Consider the following 9,050-nt stretch of genomic DNA (forward strand, 5'->3'; position numbering starts at 1 on the left):
GAACTCGTGACAACCCGGATCCCCGACCCCGGATTTGGGGGTGTTACAGAAACTTAAAGTTACGATTTGTTTATTTTAACGGAATTACGTTTACGATCGGGGTTTCGTTTACGCCCTAACTCTTAACACAACCACCAACAATCATCATCTCATCATCAACACACAAACTCCTCTCAAGAACATCATGTTCTTGAGGCAACAACAATCAACTTTTGTTAGGTCCCAATGTGTTTGTAGAAGGGGGGGTTGAATACAAACGGTACCGAATAATCGAATAAATGCGGAATAAAAAATGTGAAACAAAATTCAAGTTAAATAAAAATATTATTAAACTTGAAAGGTGTTACAACAACTGTATCGATTACAAGTTATTAATCTCAAATCAATTATCACAAATCTAGAATAAATTCGATATGAACTTTTTCTATTTTTGCAATAATTTGAATCAAATGCTAAACACGATTTGAGATTAAGTTCTAGGGATTTTGATCCGCTAGATTGTTACACAAGAACAAGATAAAGATTTCTAGTTGATTGGATTTAACTTTGCAATCTAGAAATTGATCTTTGAATTTCAGCAGAGAACAATGAAATATTTCTTAGGCGGCTGCTGTGTTCTTGTATTTTTCAGTGAGTGAATGTCTTCTGCTCCTTTTTCTTTTTGTATGCAATCCAACAAAATTACTTGAACTGCAATGACAATCGGTAGGACAATCTCTTTGGCTCAGCAAGACTTTCAGTAGGACTTTCAATTGTACTAGCAAGACAATCTGATTGAACTACAATGACAATCGGTATGACAATCAGTTGAACTAGCAAGACAATCTCCTTCCTAGTGTAACTTTCGGTATGACAATTGAAATGAATTGGCATGACAATCGGTATGACAATCCAGATTGTCATGCTAGTTCATTTTCAATTGTCTTGCTGATTTAAGACTGTTTTTAAACCAATTAAACTTCTGAAAATTCCTAAAATTAATTCAGAATTAATTAATCAATTAATTCAATTAATAAATAAATTATTCTTCGCAGATATAATTTATTTTCTTAATTAAATTAGATGACTTAATTAATTAATAGAGAATTAATTCTAGTCTTGAGCAGCAACCATTCTTCTGCAAATCTTCTGAAAATCACTGAAAATTATGAATCAATTCCACCACTTCAACGTTGACACTCGATGTACTGTCTGGTTCATGAGTGACTAACTTCCGTGACGTTTCTTCATGTGTTGACTTTGATACTCTGATTTTCTTCAGATTAAATCCTTGTAATTAATGATACTCTGACGAGATCTCCGTCACTTGATTAAATCCACGATCTTGATTTATATCACTGAGGCATGATCAACTTCTTGAACTTCTTCCAGTAAATTAACTCCTCAAGTCTGTAGATGAACCTTGTTTCTGAATCCTTTGACAGATATTACTTTGCGAGATCTCTCTGACGGTAGATCCACTATTTACTTATTACATTCTTATTTGAGTTGAGTTGAATCCTCGAATATACAAATAGGCTATGACATATGACTTACAATCTCCCCCTATTTGTTTGTTAGACAATAACACACAAATACCTAGAGGATAACTCAACTAACAAATAAGAAAAAGATATATAAAAAGAAATGCAAAGTAAATAGTAGAAAAGTTCTGGACTAGATTTAACATTTTCCAGATTCCAAGTAGATATTCCTCTAGACTGAACATATCTTCAAGTAGTTCCATTTTCTTCTGTATAACCACATTTCCTGTTGAGAAGCCCATATCTCTCGCTTCTCCCCCTATGAGAATCAACTGATTAAAGAAGATCACCTTCGTTTTACCACCTCTCCCGTACAATAGGATCCACAGATAAAAACCAATGGTACTCCCCTAACTGCTTCTTCCCTTACTAGGAAATCACCTTGTGTTTACCACCTCTCCCGTACAATAGGATCCGTAGTTAGAAACAACAATGGTGTGGTGTAGTGTACATTTTTAGGATCTTTTTCTTCCTCCCTGCTATTTCTCCCCCTTAGTTGGGGAATCCTCCAAACTATTACTTAAGCTTTTATCTCCCCCTTAAAGAAGGAATGTATGCCGTCGTCTGAAGGAGTTCTCATATTCACTTGGTTGGAAAAGAAATAACAAGTAGTTTCTCTTTCTTCCTCACTGTGAGTGTGTGATTCTGTTTAGTGTACCTCACTTGAGTTTCACTCTTCTCTCCACTCATGTTTACACTCTTTCTCACAAGTGTATCACTCTTCTCTCATAGCTCCATAATCCAGCTGTACCTGCAAGGAAAATCACCTTAGCCATCCTTAAAGGAGGTCACAGGTGGTGCAGTGGGAGTTCACAAATCCCCATCCTTGTTAAACTCGTCAGATAAATCTGAGTCATAATCTACAAGTTGCTAGTTTCCCTTTTAGGGTTCCAGATTTGAATTCTGGGAAGGTAAACAATGATCCAACGATTTTAGCATAAAGATCAAAGTTCCCTTCTAATGTCTGTGAAGACACTTCCTTGTGACTTATCAGGTAATATCTGAATCATTGTCAACAAGTTGCCGATCTGCACCTATGTCAGATCCACTATCCGCAGATGCATCCAGGGGATTTAAGCCTGGGGAGGTAGACACTGACCACTGACATATGGCTTTTGGATCAGTATCCTCTCCTAACACCTGTAAAGGCAATTGGTCCACTAACGAACCTTGAACAATCGAATCTGACCTTAAAATGGTCGAAACTCTTGTTTCCGTCAACTCATCCTTTGTGTGTGTAACCTCTTCTTGTGCATCAAGAATTATTTATGTTTGAAGTGGTGACACTACATCGGATACCTTGGCTGACAGGCAAAATTCAATAGACGCACCCTGTTGAGAGAATGAATCTAGTAACTGTTTTTGTGCCTTTTCAGCCATTACATCTTTTTGAGAAGATGTATGGGGGCTAGCAGTTGTCTCGGTTTAAATACTACTCATCTATGTAGGAGACAGAGCTACTGGGTTGACTACAGAACCTTCCTTATGTGGTGCACTAAGGCACTATCTCCCTCACGCTCATTCATACTACATTTAGTGGTAAGAGAGTGTTGGTTGGTTCTGTTTTTTTTGTGTTTGTCTTTACAGTCTGGGATAGACGTTGTGGGTTTTCAACCTCATGACTGTCAATGAAAGAAAGTCATTGGCGACTGAACCCGTAACACAGAACATATGGTAATAGAGAGAAAATGATTTACAATAGTGATTTCAAAAGATTTTACATGAAATAAGAAATCACTAATGTAGAAAGAAGTTTGATTTTGTTTTTCAATATGAATGAGTTTTTGATAAAACATTGATCACTTAGGGTAAGGTCTAAGTAATTCTCATTCATGTCAAAAGCTTACAAATATCTGCAACATAATGTTAACAAGATATCATTGACCGATACTTGTCAAGTACTTTAGATACTAATTGTTATGTTGCATAATCAATATATCACTGCACATATAAAACAATATGATTGTGCCTAATGATAAGATAGTTATAAATATGACGACTCTACTAGTTCATATAAAACTGTAATTCAGTTAGAGTGCCATACCATGTCCTTGACGATTGCTTGAGCAGTATACTAGTTCATACCAACCTGAAGTGAGATTGTGAAGAAGAGATTGCATAGTCCAATAGATCTGCAGCTGCAAAGTCCATGAACTGTGGTGCACTGACTTCCTCTTTTAACTCACCAACCAGGAGTACACTTGTACACATCTTACTAGAGTACAATTCCAAGTGTAATGTGCAGCAAGTGCCTGATATGTCGTAATATTCTCAAGTCTCGTCACTGGTGCTATATGTTAGATACTGCTTCCTGATAATAACCTAGCACAATATACAAAATTTCACTGATAACATATCCAGCTTGCAAACAGCCATATACCTCAGATAAACCTTTGCTGTTATCTCCAAAGGTAACCATGGGGCCAGCTTTCTCAATCCACATTTGATAGCAGGGCTCTATCTCCGGTCATATGTCTTGATGATCCACTGTCAAGAATCCACACTACCGGTTACACCTGTTTAATGCCCTGCACTACAAATGGATTAGACCTTCTTCGGAACCCAAACTTGGTTGGGCCCGGCATACTTGTAGAACTGTCCTTTGTCAGGCAAAACAACATTTTTAATTTTAATTGCCTCAACTTTCTCAATGACTGAACATTTGACCTTGTAAACAGCGTTAACAAATTTCTGTTTAAACTTAGGCACAAATGTCTCCTTTCTAGGCTTAGAAGGACTAGCAGTCTTAGACCTATCATGCTTCTTGTTATTCACATGCTAACGAGGAGTAGTCTTATCATTAGACACATGCTTACCATTAAAATAAGCATACATCATATTAAAAGCACAAGACATACAATTAGCAACACCACATGCTTTATGAGAGTGATTAACAGCAGGCAATTTATGCATGGTAGACATGGCATTATTGTTATCCAACTCATGTGTGTCTGAGTTAGTCTCAGTTGCTTTCACAACTTTGACTGGAACTTTCGACTCACTTGACTTGGAAACAATTTTCTCATTAGCATGATCCTCAGCACGTATTTCTTCTTGAATAACAGAAGAGGTCGCATCAAATGGTTCAGCAATTGATGCTTTATAGAGGGGTTCATCAACACCCTTAAGCACATGTGGTACTTCCCTCCCTTTAGCACATACATGAGGAGGGGAGTTTATGCCTAATTCTCCAATAGCAGCATTGTAATCATAACCTATTCCAGATGTTTGATTAACAGCTTGCTTACTGTAGAACTCTTTAGCCTTCGAACAAGAATTGAAGTAGGCTCTAACCTTAGTCTCAAGACCGGTGATCTTGTCTTTGAGAATAGTTTCGAGTTTTCTATAACAGTCAACTCTATTCTCTAGAAAAGATACCTGTTCTTTTAATTTGTCTTGATTAATGTGCACAAGTCTTAATTCATTGACCTCTTTCTCAAGGTCTGTGATCTGTAAACTTAACAGTTCATTATCACGACGTGCACAATCTAAGTTACCTCTTAGATGATAAACCATTTCAGCATCAGAAAGTTTTACCTCTTTTCTTGACGATGAAGCTTTTCCATCAATAGCCATAAGAGCAAGATTTCCTTCTTCTTCATCTTCACTATCAGTATCATCCCAGCTTCTTCCCTTTGCCAGATAAGCCCTTTCAGAGTTCTTTCTTACTTGCTTTGGCTTCCTACATTCTGTGGCAAAGTGTCCCAACTCATTGCAGTTATGGCATCTAATGGTGATCCGATCAACCAACCCTGTTTTGTACCCACCACTACTGGTGTTAGAGGATGAAGATCCACCTTTCTGGAATTTGTTGTAGTTGGACTTGTACTTAAGCTTGGGATTCCTCCTGAATCTGACATGGGAGAATCTCTTGACAATTTGGGCCATTGATTCATCTTCCAATTGCTCCAGCTCTTCCAAGGATTAAAAATCATCACTTGATTGATTTGTAGTAGGAGGATCATATTCTGCTACTAGCTCATTTTCCTCACCCTTGGAAAACCGTACCATTCTTTCTAACTGTTGAGATTGTTGTTGTTGTTGACCTTCAGCTACAAGTGCATTAGATGTGCTGACCATTCTATCCTTCCCGTAGACTTCCTTCTGTTGAATCTGCTCCAACTCATAAGTTTTTAACACTCCATAGAGCCTGTCCAAAGAAATCTCACTCAGATCTCTAGCTTCTCTAATGGCAGTGATTCTATGTTCAAGATGAGCTGGCAGTGTTAAAAGGAACTTTTTGTTGACCTCCCTGATTGAATAATACTTTTCATTGATGTTCAGGTTGTTGATCAACGCATTGTACCTCTCAAACACTTCAGTAATTCCTTCTCCTGGATTTGATTTGAAATGTTCATATTCAGAGGTTAGGATTTCCAACTTGTTCTCCCTAACTTCCTCTGTGCCTTCATTAATTACCTCAATAGTTTCCCACATGTGTTTAGAATTTTTACAGTTCATCACATGTCTGTTCATCAAGGGATCAAGGGAATCAATTAATATTAATTGAAGGCTGGCATCCAAGGAGGCTTCTTCCTTCTCAGCAGGAGTAAAATCTTCGGGCTCTTTTGGATAGGTTCTAGCTTTAGTAGTCACCACACCATCTATTATTACCTCCGGTTCAATAACCATCGGAGTTTTTATACCCTTCTTTAACAAGTTTGAATATTTGGGATTTGCAACTTGTAAAAATAATAGCATCTTCTTCTTCCACATGATATAATTCTCTTTATCAAATTGTGGAATTTTAACGGTTCCAACTTTATGTGAAGTCATTATGAATTTTTGAATAAATAAAAATTCAAGGAGTTGAAAAATCACAAAAGTCTAGGATCTTGATTTGTTCGTTAATCAGAAGGCTCTGATACCAATTGTTAGGTCCCAATGTGTTTGTAGAAGGGGGGGTTGAATACAAACGGTACCGAATAATCGAATAAATGCGGAATAAAAAATGTGAAACAAAATTCAAGTTAAATAAAAATATTATTAAACTTGAAAGGTGTTACAACAACTGTATCGATTACAAGGTATTAATCTCAAATCAATTATCACAAATCTAGAATAAATTCGACATGAAATTTTTCTATTTTTGCAATAATTAGAATCAAATGCTAAACACGATTTGAGATTAAGTTCTAGGGATTTTGATCCGCTAGATTGTTACACAAGAACAAGATAAAGATTTCTAGTTGATTGGATTTAACTTTGCAATCTAGAAATTGATCTTTGAATTTCAGCAGAGAACAATGAAATATTTCTTAGGCGGCTGCTGTGTTCTTGTATTTTTCAGTGAGTGAATGTCTTCTGCTCCTTTTTCTTTTTGTATGCAATCCAACAAAATTACTTGAACTGCAATGACAATCGGTAGGACAATCTCTTTGGCTCAGCAAGACTTTCAGTAGGACTTTCAATTGTACTAGCAAGACAATCTGATTGAACTACAATGACTATCGGTATGACAATCAGTTGAACTAGCAAGACAATCTCCTTCCTAGTGTAACTTTCGGTATGACAATTGAAATGACTTGGCATGACAATCGGTATGACAATCCAGATTGTCATGCTAGTTCATTTTCAATTGTCTTGCTGATTTAAGACTGTTTTTAAACCAATTAAACTTCTGAAAATTCCTAAAATTAATTCAGAATTAATTAATCAATTAATTCAATTAATAAATAAATTATTCTTCGCAGATATAATTTATTTTCTTAATTAAATTAGATGACTTAATTAATTAATAGAGAATTAATTCTAGTCTTGAGCAGCAACCATTCTTCTGCAAATCTTCTGAAAATCACTGAAAATTATGAATCAATTCCACCACTTCAACGTTGACACTCGATGTACTGTCTGGTTCATGAGTGACTAACTTCCGTGACGTTTCTTCATGTGTTGACTTTGATACTCTGATTTTCTTCAGATTAAATCCTTGTAATTAATGATACTCTGACGAGATCTCTGTCACTTGATTAAATCCACGATCTTGATTTATATCACTGAGGCATGATCAACTTCTTGAACTTCTTCCAGTGAATTAACTCCTCAAGTCTGTAGATGAACCTTGTTTCTGAATCCTTTGACAGATATTACTTTGCGAGATCTCTCTGACGGTAGATCCACTATTTACTTATTACATTCTTATTTGAGTTGAGTTGAATCCTCGAATATACAAATAGGCTATGACATATGACTTACAACTTTACATCTACTTAACTAAATATCAAGATTTCAACAATACCACTTCTAAAACTAGGTTTACAACTACATACTAAATGGATCTTTAAAATGAATCTTAAATAAAGTTGGGCCAAATATTTTTACCTTTATTAAAAGCTTGAGATGTGTTCTTGAGGATGGTGGAGGCTTGGAAGTGCTTGGTATGATTTTTGGAACCTAAAACCACCATTGAAATCAAGAAATCAAAGAAGAGTTACTATTCATACTATTCACTAGTAACTTTCTTGATTTTATTTCACCCATCAAACCTTGATAAAAAGAGATGAAAGAATTTTATTACCTTAGTTTGGTTGTTAGGAAGCTTGAGAATTAATGGGATTATTTTACCATGACTAGATTTTGAGATTTTGATTTTGAATTCCTCCCTTTGATGAAGAAGGCCGAATGGAAGAATGAAGGAGGGGGAGGGGGTTTATGCTAGCTTCCTTTGGTTGCTTCTAGGAAATGTGATGGGTGATATCTTTTTATTGATTGATATTCTTCCTAGTATAGAATCCTAGGTTTATTCCTTGTTGCCAAATCCATGGACATATCTTAAGTAGCTTGCTAGCTTACAAGCTAAACTACATGTGCTAGCTTCCTTAGCACACTATTTGGCTAGCTTGCTTGATCATCCTAAGCTTAGTCACTATTTGATAAAGTAACCATGGTTACTTTCTTACCATGGTTAGTTAGTGCGTTACGTTTATTTAATCGTTTACGCGTTCGCTCGGTCGCTTAAGCGTTTTCGTAATACTTACTCGTAAATGGTTCGCGACGTAATTTCCTTCGTATTTATTCCTTATATTTTGAACTATCATACTTGAATATAAATCCGTAGGGTTTTAATCTTGTAATTATATTGTGATTTCCGTAATCCTCGATGAGTCGTAAGTACGGTCATTTTTCAAAGTTCGTTTTCTTCGAAAACTAATAGCGTTTACATACACTCATTTGGTACTTATAATCATAATATCAACTCCGAAACTCATTTTCTCATGCACTACATAGTGTGGGCTCAAAAGTTTTTCCTGTCCGTCAGGGTTACTATTCATTAAACATTTTACAAGGTCTCAAAAATTCGAGTTATTACAACACTTATCTGTCCAAACAAATTTTCATTTTTCCTTGTCAACTTAGTTAATGGAACTGCAATCTTAGAAAAATCTTGTACAAATCGTTAGTAATATACAGCCAATCCCAAAAAGTTTCTTACTTCCGTTGGAGTCTTTGGTCTTTCCCAATTCATAATAGCTTCGATCTTCGCAGGATCTACTTTGATACCTTCACTATTGACTACGTTTCCAAGAA

Source organism: Apium graveolens, chromosome 4 (assembly GCF_009905375.1).
Source record: "Apium graveolens cultivar Ventura chromosome 4, ASM990537v1, whole genome shotgun sequence".
Classification (NCBI taxonomy): Eukaryota; Viridiplantae; Streptophyta; class Magnoliopsida; order Apiales; family Apiaceae; genus Apium; species Apium graveolens.